Source organism: Schistocerca gregaria, chromosome 5 (genome assembly GCF_023897955.1).
Source record: "Schistocerca gregaria isolate iqSchGreg1 chromosome 5, iqSchGreg1.2, whole genome shotgun sequence".
Lineage (NCBI taxonomy): Eukaryota > Metazoa > Arthropoda > Insecta > Orthoptera > Acrididae > Schistocerca > Schistocerca gregaria.
This window is the reverse complement of record NC_064924.1, coordinates 277,676,510-277,689,138: the sequence shown is the minus strand read 5'-3', so window position 1 is coordinate 277,689,138 and position 12,629 is coordinate 277,676,510. Positions and strand designations below refer to the sequence as shown.

The following is a 12,629-nucleotide window of genomic DNA, read 5'->3' as shown; positions in this document are numbered from 1 at the left end:
CGAACTCGGGACCTTTGCCTTTCGCGTGCAAGTGCTATCCAACTGAACTACCGAAGCACGTGCTTGGGTACCTCAGCTGAAGAGTATATACACGCGAAAGGCAAAGGCCCCGAGTTCGAGTCTCGGCCCGGCACATAGTTTTAATCTACCAGGAAGTTTCATATCAGCGCACACTCCGCTGCAGAGTGAAAATCTCATTCTGGAATGGCTATTTTGTCGCCTTAAAGGTATTTTTGTCTAACACCAACTTACCACGTTCATTCTCAAAACTAACTAACGCTCAAGACCGTTACAGCGTGTATTTAAATCAAACCTGATTTGAATCATCATAGTGGCGTCAATAGCGCAGCTCTTACGCGACTGATGCGAAATCTTAATATACATTTTGTATTAGATGTAGAAACACGCCTACCAACTTTAAAGAAAGTTGCACAGCTCTTTCTTGGTGTTGCGATTTTTTTTCCTCAGTGTATTATTGTCCGTCCCATTGAACCTATAATGAAAATATAGAGGACCAGAAATGTGTAACACTTTCTCAGTACAGTGCAGGATAGGATTCCTTTTTAATTTTTAAGAAATTAAAGACTTTAGAAAAATTGTAATACAGGTGCCAGAGCAATAAAACGAGAACATATTCATAAAGTGAATCGCAGAAATAAAACAGACTTGTCTTACGTGCGAAAGGCCAAAGGCGCAAACAATGATTGTACAGAAGAATACAGGCTATACAGTCAAATGACAGCACTTCCTCTTTTTTAAAAAAATATTTGTTTTCATTCAGTAGAAATGTTCAAAAAACAGTAACCTTCGCTTTGCTATCATCTCTTCTTATTTTTAGTCCTAGTTTGTTTCATTTGCACTCATTATTTTACTAATGTTTTACACTGTTCAGGTGGTACGTCAGTGTTGCGAATCCGGAAGCCGTATAAACATTCAGTCCTCACCACTCCACTACAGTATTTTAATTTTTTATTTTTAAGAGATGTACTTCATGTTGTAAATGTTTGTAGTTAAGCGATATGATATTTCCTTATTATTAATTCTTGCATTTATTGCAGACATTTCAAATTCATTCTTTTGTATGATTTTTCAAAGATATTTCAATTTACTAACCCTTTCTAATTTATGTATTTGCACTTCTATATATTTTAGTGTATTTTTATGTTTGTTAATGATTTTTTTCTAGCTAAAATTCTGCGACAAGTACTTTGTCCTATTTCCTCTAAAAGAACTATCTAAATAATTGTTTCTCTTAGATTTGCTGGAAGTACTGCAAACTCACCTGTAATCGCTAGGCAGTTATGTTAATTCCACTCGATTTCCTCCACGAATTTTGTGATTTCTGAGCTCAAAATTCAAATATTTTCTTAAACGTAATTACATTACCTATCGGATCCCCTTAGGCATGTTTCATTTCGCACATAAATTTCACTTCAGATACTGTGTTTGTTAGTCACGAGTTATGAAACTTCCTGGCAGATTAAAAGTGAGTGCTGGACTGAGACTTGAACTCGGGACCTTTGCTTTCCACGGGCAAGTACTCTACCATCTGAGCTACCCAAGCTCAACTCAGGAGCCGTCCTCACAGCTTCAATTCTGCCAGTACCCCGTCTCCTACCTTCCAAACTTCACAGAAGCTCTTCTGTGAACCTTGCAGAACTACCACTCCCGGAAGAAACGATATTGCGGAGATATGGATTAGCCAAAGCCTGGGGGATGTTTCCAGAATGAGATTTTCACTCTGCAGCGGAGTGTGCGCTGATATGAAACTTCCTGGCACATTAAAACTGTGTGCTGGACCGAAACTCGAACTCGGGACCTTTGCCTCCTGTGAAGTTTGGATGGTAGGAGACGAAGTACTGGCAGATCGAAGCTGTGAGGACGGAGCGTGAGTCGTGCTTGGGTAGCTCAGACGGTAGCCGGCACGGTAGCCCAGCGTGTTCGGTCAGACGGTTACCTGCTCTCTGTAATAAAAAAACTGAGTGAACCGATCAACGACGAACTTAAACGGGTGTCCTGCGACGTCCGCCCCGAGCAGATGAAGTGAACAAAATGGGATTGAAAAAAAAAAGTGGTAGAGCACTTGCCAGCAAAAGGCAAAGGTCCCGAGTTCGAGTCTCGGTACAGCATACAGTTTTTATCTGCCAGGAAGTTTCATATCAGCGCACACTCCGCTGCAGAATGAACATCTCATTCTTGTCACGAGTAACGTTTACTAATTTAATTTTAATCCACAGTTCTCTGATGATTTTGTCTATCGCTTCTATGTTTACACAATCATATCAATAAATAGACTATTAAAGGTTTTCTAGTTAACATTTTGGGGCGAGTTATTGGCTTTTATTTACGCATTTGTTCTTTACGACACTCCCTTCTTAAACAAGTTGTTTGTCAAGGGTTTCTTAAACTCTACTCAAAACGTATTTACAATATTGAAGTTATTAATGTTAACAGTAGTCCATTCCACATATTTTAAGTTGTTTTCTTCCACTGCTTTACGCTCTTACACCACAATGATGCGCAGTGTTTTGCTGAATGTAATGTGGCTGTCCATTTCACGTAACCAAGCTTACTACGTCCTGCAACAAGTAGGACTGCCCCCGTCTTCGTAGAGTGCTGAGTGTACAAATGGATGGTCTGTTGCCTAACAAGAGCAGACTCTCAGGCCGCTTCAATAATGCCATTTGCGACACCTACGCGATATGTTAAGAGTGCTGTTATGGGTGGACTGATACACGCTGAGTTTGTTGTGATCAGTGCGTCACCAGATTACCTGCCTCCGCGATAAGAGCGAGCAGAGAAAGAGGGCACCCGATAAACCAGCTCCCACCGAGTATTATGGTACAGAGCGGAGCCAGACCCGCACCATCTTGGTCGTTTTTTTATTCACTGAGGACTTGGAATCAAGACAGAATCGCAAAAGAGTGGACGTTAGCCATGATTCAACAAGTACAGAAGAAAAGGAATAATTTAGACGTGATTAAATCAATACATAGGAAAGAGAATAACAGCTTGACGAGGAACTACTCTTTTGAATGTAGTCTACAAAATTTTGTGTAGTATTATCTAAAGCAGGCGATCTATCTGCCACAAAGAGATTGAGAGAATATCGGTGTGATTTTCGACATAATCATCAACAACAGAGCAGTTACTTGACCCAGAGCAAATATATTAAAAGGCAACTTTCTGGTTGTGGCGGTGGTGGCTGGGGGGGAGGGGGGGGGGAGGTGTTCAAGCCACCAAACACGATTTCGCCTCCTCCACCGCAGTCTCTTCCTGTCAGATCAGTGCTTACGCTCAAATTCCTCAATTATTATTTGTTCTATAGCATCCCAATCCGTACCCTCCACTACAATTCTTGTCCTCTACAGCTCCCTTTAGCGCCATGGAAGATATTTCTTGATGTCTTAACGTATGTCCTACCATCTTATTCTCCCTTTTTGCTAATGACATATTTCATTGCTCGTCAGTTCTGCAGAGACCACCCATTTCTTATCAGTCTGTTTCATTTTCAGAATCCTTCTGAAATACCACATCGCAAACGCTTCGATTCTCTTTTGTTAAGATACTCCAGCATTTCATGATTTACTGCTACACATGTTAACTGAATCTTCCGCTTGTCCTTGGTAGAATAACATTATAATAAATGAAAAGCACCCGTCTGCTTTAGTTCTACAGTATTACTTTCATTGTGTTAGCCGGTTTGCGGCTCAGAATTCAGACTCTGCATTTTCTGAGCATGTGCTGAGTGAGGGTCACAACTACCAGCCAGTGTCCCGTGTACTTCACTTAGCAAACAAAGGACATAAACTCAACCTGCTGGAAGTCCTGGAAATTAACAAAAATATAGCCCACAGTCCAGATCTAATACTAAATGACCAGACACAGTTCAACACTGCCCCTCTCCTATACCTCATATAATCATCTCTGTTGTTCATTACTTCCCACCCTGTCTGTTCCTACATACATTCCTATTTTCCTGTTTTCATTAAGTTCTGTTATTTTATTGAAGTTGTCTATGTATTCCATATAGACTGTAGTTTCAATTTTTAAGGCTTTCTTTTAACTGGTACTCGTATTACTGTCCTTGTTTAATACGTCTTGTAGTTGTGTCATCAAATATTGTTTATATTTTACTTGGTTCATTTATTTAATGCAAACTGTTATATAGCCTCAGTTTTGAATATAATGTTGTTTTTCCTGTTTCCTCCTTTTGCATTTGTGTGTTGTTCAGCCGTTTTACCTTTTAAAAGTGCAGTACCAACACACCCTCAAAGATTGCATTTACTGTATGTTCCCTCAAACTCCTCCATTTTCCTGAATTTATTTATATATTTCTGTTTATCTTTTTGATATTGCTAAAGTTCCTTATGTATTCTGTAGTTGTACTGATAAGTGTTTTTTCTTTTAATTGGTTTCTGTATCACTCTCCATGTTTTATACCTCATGAAGTAGCCTTGTCAAGCACTAATTTTATTTTATTTAATTATTCTTGTTTATTAGTAGAAACTACTATGTAGGCATGCTGTTCCCATTTTATGTTAAAGATTTTTCCTACATACTCCATTTTCATCTATTATTCATTTTTTTAACTTTTTCACTGCATTACCACCAAACTGTCAAAGTTACTGTATGTCTCTGCTTCAGTCTAGACGTGTAATTTCTCTTCCAGTGTTGTTTACAAACATTGTAACTTCTTTGGTGACAATACTCAGTAAATGTCTGATGCTGGCCCTGTAAGCCGAAAACCGGTTAACACAATAAAAGTAACACTGTAGAACAAAAGCAAACTGGTGCTTTTAATTTATTATTACTACACAGTTATGTGCTCCACATGTACGTTCTTGCAAACCGATTTCACGGATTAAGGCCTATGCATGATACTTAAAGACTTCGTTTATTGAAGAATGCTCTCTCTGCCTGTGCTACTGGGCTTCACACATCTCCATTGCTTCGTCACGTGTTACTTTGCTTCCAAAGTACCAAAATTTCTTTATTTCGTGAACTACGGGTACCCAATTTTGATGTGAGGTTTCTTGTGCATGGAAAGCCATACGACAACCATACTGAACTCTTTAACTTATAAGTGCGTTTGAAGCAAGCCTTTCACAGTCTGAATCGTGCAAAATGACACTGAGCACACCACTTACGCAAGCAACCATGGTTGGTTCCAAGAGTGCAATGTGAATGACTAAAGAATTAGCTGTTTGGCTTAGCAGCGATAAGGGAGCCTGTTTAGGAGATGGCCTCACTACAGTTATTTCAATATGACTCCTCAAGCAGCATACGTAAAACTTCAAGTATCTCTTTACATAGCCACAAAATAAAAACAGATACGTACACTCGCAGATAACGTAGCGGTTAATATAAGAAGAAAGAGTCTTATTGGTTGGAAGTGGGAATAAGCCAAAGGAAGTTAGAAAACTTAGAAACCGCGCTATCGATGAAATGACAATCAAGTACATGATGTCACCAGAGATAAGGGGAAGCAGGCTTCAAGTTTTAACATATCCAGGACTCTGATTATCTGGGACCTAATGTTGCAGACAGTTCGATATCAACATTTTAAGCGGTACTAGGTGCTTCCACATGTTTATTAAGTTACTCGCCACCGCTACATTAAACAAAGAGCCGAAACGTGAAATATACACTTTTGTTCAGGCCAGTCCACGGAAGTGATACGTGGGCATTAAAGAAGTCTGTGGCAGGATCGAAATCTACAGAGATTTCGGTTTATTGTCCGGCGATGTTTTGCTGCTCGCGTTGACCGGAATACCACTGTCAAGTGAATATGAGATCGATGGGTTGTGGAAGTCTGTTGTCAACGCTATGTAGGATTTCAACGGTCCCAAGCGACTAGCGCGTGAGAGGACAGGCATATGGTTCAGCCGGCTGCGAAGAATCGTTCACCTTCCCTTGTAAGTTGTGTTAGGAAATGAGCTTGTTTTGTTTGAGACAAGAATCCACACCGACAGTGCGACAGCGTGAGTAACACACACTGTCGGCACAGTGACCGTCAGTGCAGCTTCCCTAGGTGTGAAAGCAGTCGGAGGGGCGCCAATAGTGGTGGCACAATGGACACATGACTGGCACCACTTTGTCCTTTCAGACCCATCCCGGCTATGAGTACAGCTTAGCGATGGCGGTATCTGTATGTGGGGACACTGAAAATCTCGAATGTTATTCACTGACGTTCCCCACCGTCGTATACTTCCAGCAACTGGCGTAATGCCACGGGGTGCCATTAGTTACACAATACGATCACTTTGGTTCCCACAGCCGATAAATTGGATGGCAACTCTTATATTTCTAGCGTGTAAGTCTGGTGGTTGCGACCTCTCTTCGAGGAATCCATGTCGTTGTCTTTCAACAAGGTAGTGTGAGACAAAATTTGGCCCATGCTGTTCTGACCTACTTCGATACAGATGTCTTTCGACCTTTGCCAAAGCAGGATTCCCCCCCAGATCTCTCAACTCCTGAAAACTCCTGGTCATGAACTGCCGAATTGAATCTCAATGTAGACAAGTGTAATGTGCTGCGAATACATAGAAACAAAGATCCTTTATCATTTAGCTACAATATAGCAGGTCAGCAACTGGAAGGAGTTAATTCCATAAATTATCTGGGAGTAGGCATTAGGATTGATTTAAAATGGAATGATCATATAAAGTTGATCGTCGGTAAAGCAGATGCCAGACTGAGATTCATTGGAAGAATCCTAAGGAAATGCAATCCGAAAACAAAGGAAGTAGGTTACAGTACGCTTGTTCGCCCACTGCTTGATTACTGCTCAGAAGTGTGGGATCAGTACCAGGTGGGGTTGATAGAAGAGATAGAGAAGATCCAACGGAGAGCAGCGCGCTTCGTTACAGGGTCATTTAGTAATCGCGAAAGCGTTACGGAGATGATAGATAAACAGCAGTGGAAGACTTTGAAGGGTCGGTACGGGCTTTTGTTGAAGTTTCGAGAACATACCTTCACCGAGGAGTCAAGCAATATATTGCTCCCTCCTACGTGTATCTCGCGAAGAGCCCATGAGGATAAAATCGGAGAGATTAGAGCCCACATAGAGGCATACCGACAATTCTTCTTTCTGCGAACAATACGAGACTGGAATAGAAGGGAGAACCGATAGAGGTACTCAAGGTACCCTCCGCCACACACCGTCAGGTGGCTTGCGGAGTATGGATGTAGATGTAGATGTAGATGTAGATGTAGACAGGCTGGCTCATCGCCAGTTGCCAGCTACAATGCACTATGAATTCTGCCACAGAGATGAAACAGCACTGAATGACGTCAGTGTGTCTGTAATCCAAGCTCAAATAAACTCGGTGCCCAGCTGAGTTAAATAGACTGGCAGCTCTGTGTACTAAATTTCGCACCCTGTATCACCCACGAATTAGGTATCTATTCTTACTGAAATACTCTATGTGCCTAGAAAACAAAATTTCGTTATTCAAATGGTTCAAATGGCTCTGAGCATTATGCGATTTAACTTCTGAGGTCATCAGGCGCCTAGAACTTTGAACTAATTAAACCTAACTAACCTAAGGACAACACACACATCCATGCCCGAGGCACGATTCGAACCTGCGTCCGTAGCGGTCGCTCGGCTCCAGACTGTAGCGCCTAGAACAGCACGGACACTCCGGCCGGCTTCCGTTAGTTGCTGTCTTCGCTGACGTCGCAGTTTAGTTGCCAAGAGTGTACATGTCAATGACATACAATAACGAAAAACAATCGCATAGCCAAAAAATAAAAAAAATCAGGGAGAGTAATGAAATGTTGGGAACGAATTTGTCTAGGTAACATACTTAAGTGATTGACACTGCAAGATCACAGGTTAATGTAAGCGCGAGATAAGCCATTGCAAATGTGAAATGCTGGTAGATTAAAAACCGGTGTAACCGCCAGAATGTTGAATGCAAGCATGCAAACGTGCATGCATTGTGTTTTACAGGTGCCGGATGTCTGTTTCCGAGATGGTGTTCCACGCCTCTTGGATCTGGTCGGTCAATACAGGAACGGTTAATGCTGTTTGTGGATGATGCTGGAGTATTCGTTCGATGATGTCTCATACGTGCTTGACTGGAGACAGATCTGATGATCAACCAAGTCATGGTAACAGGTCGACACTCTGTAGAGCATGTTTAACTACAACAGTGGTATATGGGCGAGCGTTATCCTTTTGGAAAAAGTCCCAGCTGTCATACGAAATCGCACACCATACCTTAACTGGAGGTGCAAGTCTAATGTCTCTAACACGCAGACAAAATGGTTGCAGGCCCTCACCTAGCTCCTTTCTAACCAACGCAGACTCTTTCACACCCGCTGGCCTCGAGGCAGAACCAGCTTTCATCAGAAAACACAGCAGATCTCCACACTTCCTTGCAATGAGCTCTCGCTTGACACCACTGAAGTCAACGGAATGTACACTACAGGGTGTCTTGCTCGGGCCTTTCACTGAAACAACCGATTTGTGACAGTTCATTGTGTCGCTGCGGTGACAACTGCTCCTGAAATTGCTGCTGCAGTCCGATGCGCCAGAACCATACGCCGAACACGATGGTCTTCTCTCTCACGAGGAAATTCGGAGTCCTGTCTTCTTGCAACCGCACATTCTTGTGACCACCGCTGCCAGCAATTATGTAGTGTGGCTACATTCCTGCCAAGTCTTCCTGCAGTATCGCAGAAGAAACATCCAGCTTCTTGTAGCCCTATTACACAACTTCGTTCAAACTCTGTGAGGTGTTGATAATGTCGTCTTTGACCAACATCAACTTACCACATCCAGTCTCAAAGCTGACTAACGCTGACGACCGCTACAGAGAGTATTTAAAGCAAACCTGATTTGAACTCTCATAGTGGCGCTGCTAGCGTCACTTATGCACAGGTTCGAAATCTGAATAGACATCATCTTTCAGATGTAAAAACACACCAACTTTGTTTACGTCGCACACCTCTCTCTTGGTGTTGCGATTTTTTCGGTCAATGTACTTGCTTGCGCGACATGATTCAAGATAGTCACATCAGTTTTGTAAACATTGGCTGCAAATCGAGCAAATTTCCTTTGCGTTTTGGGGATTTTGTATCAGTGATTCATATGTGCACCGTGAAGACAGTTTTTATGCCTTGAATAGAACACTGGTAATACAGCTATAAATCTTCAAGACCTGTCTGCTAATCAATTTCACAAGAAAGTATCTGCTTGGTGGCTTCACTTCCTCTTTAAAACTTGCCTAAGACTCTGGCCGAAAATTTTCACTTGATACGAAGTCCTTATTTTATTTCTTTCAGTTTGGTTATTTTCAACAATGTATAAATTTTTCTTTTTCATGATTGTTATCATGATGTAATATACAATCCGAATAAATACATTTCAAAAGAATTTTCACAGTATTTATAGCCTTTCACTTTAAGTTTATACGGCTAAAACTAATATCTTTTTATAACTAACACTTTTCTGTAGCGACTTACCCAGATCAATGCAAACATTTTGTGTCGAAAACGTGATCGACATTGTAAATCGAATCGTTACTCGTCTGCAGAGAAATGTATTGACTACTAGCTACTAAATATTTTCCTGTGTGTGCGGTTGAAATTGAAGGGGACAATTATGAAGTTTAAAGGCACACGGTGGCCATTTCTACCCAACATATTCTTTTAAAAATGTGTACGAGTTGGGAATAGTTTATTTACTTCAGTCACAAAAGATTATTACAGTATTACGTATTATTCAAATATTTTCTTGAACGCCACCAACCACGAGCTATTCACCACTATGACTGCTTTTAGTTGTGGTATGACTATGAGTGCTTTTAGTTGTGGTATGACGCAGTATGGGAAATCATGGACACAGAATGACACGGTCGGTACGGCTGCACCTCTGAAGAGGCGATGGCTGAGATAGACAGAAGAAACAGGTCGTGCCATATGACTTATTTCTCATTTTTTCGGTTTAATAATATCCATAAAAAATAGCAATGCAACCGCGGTTCCGCCATCTTCGAGTATGATGTCATATCTTGCTGCATTAACGTGTCATGCCTCTTACTCTTATCTTCACATACCAACAGAGAGTCCAATAATTCACCACGTGCAATATATGAAGAGTCATAAGTTCATTAGGGTATCAGAATTTATCTATAATCTTGATAAGCTCCTACCAAACGGGATTTCAAGAGAGAACAGCTCACCTGACAGCTCTTTAAGTAGTACCACTACCATTATCGGTGGAAGAAGCTTTCAGCAATAATTTGTTTTGAAGCTGTTGCGACATAATTAACAAATGTACGCAGGTTGTACACAGCACGTTCGAGAAAGTTTCCTCCATTTCATTTTGTGCTCACAGTTAAAGTATCAGAGACGATCAAAAATTTTTCGTTTCAGGACATTACTGCAGCGTACATGCAACGTAGCACGACTGCAATGCGGGTGTACAGGGTGGACATTAATAAAACCGACAAACTGCAAGGACGGATCCCTGACTGGAAATGAGGGAAAAGTTCCCATGAACGTGTATCCGGAAATGAGTCGTTGCCACTGTAAATATTGCTGACGAATTTCCTCTGACCACGTTCTGTGTCTTACCTGTGTGTTACAGGCAGCGTGATTGTCGCAGCGTACTATAAGAAACACAATCGTTCGATATTGATGTCGGGAACAAGCCGAGATGGTGTTTGTGTACACCCAAGCAGATAGAACCAGTCGAGAGGCACCAACATCACACAACATTTTAAGCCCTTTCTGGGCGTTTGCGTAATCGTGGGCCCTTTCAGACAGACGAACGTGTTGGAAGGCGGTGAGCTGTGCGTATACCAATATCGAGGACCGGGTTCTGCAGGATTTTGAGACCAACCCTACTATAAGCTCCATACAGGTTGCCCGCTAACATGGTGTAAGCCAAAGCACGATTATGTTCATCCATTCTGCTACTTACAGTAGCTGGATCAATCACACAGATTGGAATACACAAGGAACACACGGCACATGACCAGAGAAACCTTCATTCGTCAGCGCCATCTACCATGGCAACGATGCAATTCCAGACACATCTTCATAGGACCTTTTTTCCACCATTTTCAGTCAGGAATCCGTCCGTGCAGTTTGTCCGTTTTATTTAAAAATTGTTCAAATGGCTCTAAACACTATGGAACTTAACATCTGAGGTCATCAGGCCCCTAGACTTAGAACTACTCAAACCTAACTAAGCTATAGACATCACACACAGCCATGCCCGACGCAGGATTCGAACCTGCAGCCGTAGTAGCAGCTCGGTTGCGAACTGAAGCGCCTAGAACCGCACGGTCACAGCAGCCGGCTTTTTATTTTCACACTATATAAGCACCGACTTGTAGACAAGGATTTAGTGTGACATTCGTGTCTTTCCGAGGTGCGTGCGGTAATTGTGTAAACGTGGACTATGGCGATGTTACCAAATGCGTCCAAAGAGTGCTGTTATTCTTTTATGACTGCCGAAGGACAAACATTTGTACACATCTGCCAGAGAATCAAAAGTATGTATGGGGCAGAACTTCTGTCGAAAACCACCGTTGTGGAATGGGGCGCCAAGTCGATTGCCGGTCGCAGTTAGACGCAAGACACGTGGAGGCCAGTGGAAGTAAATATCCTGACGCAACTTAATGAAAGCAAGTCTTCTGACCCAGAATATATACCAATTGGGTTCCTTTCGGAGTATACTGATGCATTAGCTCCATACTTTACCATTATATACAACCGTTCGCTCGACAACAAAATCCGTACCCAAAGACTGGAAAGTTGCATAGGTCACACCAATATTCAAGAAAGGTGGTAGGAATAAACCACTAAATTACAAGCCCATATCGTTAACGTCGATTTGCAACAGGATTTTGGAACGTATATTGTGTTCGAACATTATGAATTACCTCGAAGAAAACGGTCTATTGACACACAGTCAAGTTGGGTCTAGGAACCATCGTTCCTGTGAAACACAACTAGCTCTTTACTCACATGAAGTGTTGAGTGCTATTGACAAGATATTTCAGATCGATTCCGTACTTATGGATTTCCGGAAGGCTTTTGAAACTGTACCACACAAGCGGCTAGTAGCGAAATTGCGTGCTTATGGAATATCGTCTCAGTTATGTGACTGGATTGATGATATCCTGTCAGAGACGTCACAGTTCGTAGTAACTGACAGAAAGTCAACGAGTAAAATAGAAGTGATTTCTGGCGTTTCCCTATGTAGTATTATAGGCCCTTTGCTGTTCCTTGTCCATATAAACGATTTGGGAGAAGATCTGAGCAGCCGTCTTCAGTTGTTTGCAGATGACGCTGTCGTTTATCGAGTAATGTCATCAGACGATCAAAAGAAACTGAAAAACGATTTAGAAAAGATATCTGAATGGTGCGAAAAGTGGCAGTTGACCCTAAATAACGGAAAGTGTGAGGTCATCTGCAAGGGTGTTAAAAGGAACTCGGTAAACTTCGGTTACACGATAAATCAGTCTAAACTAAAAGCCGTAAACTCATCTAAATACCTAGGTATTACAATTACAAACAACTTAAATTGGAAAGAACACATAGAAAATGTTGGGGGGAAGGCTAACCAAAGACTGCGTTTTACTGGCAGGACACTTAGAAAATGT

At 41.7% G+C, this 12,629-nt stretch overlaps 1 protein-coding gene across 10 annotated transcripts in view; it reads right to left on the bottom strand.

Moving 5' to 3' along the window:
• The window catches only part of LOC126272953 (uncharacterized), a 960,200-nt gene that overhangs the window by 540,836 nt on the left and 406,735 nt on the right, over nt 1-12,629 (bottom strand). The gene's annotated exons all lie outside the window — the stretch shown is intronic.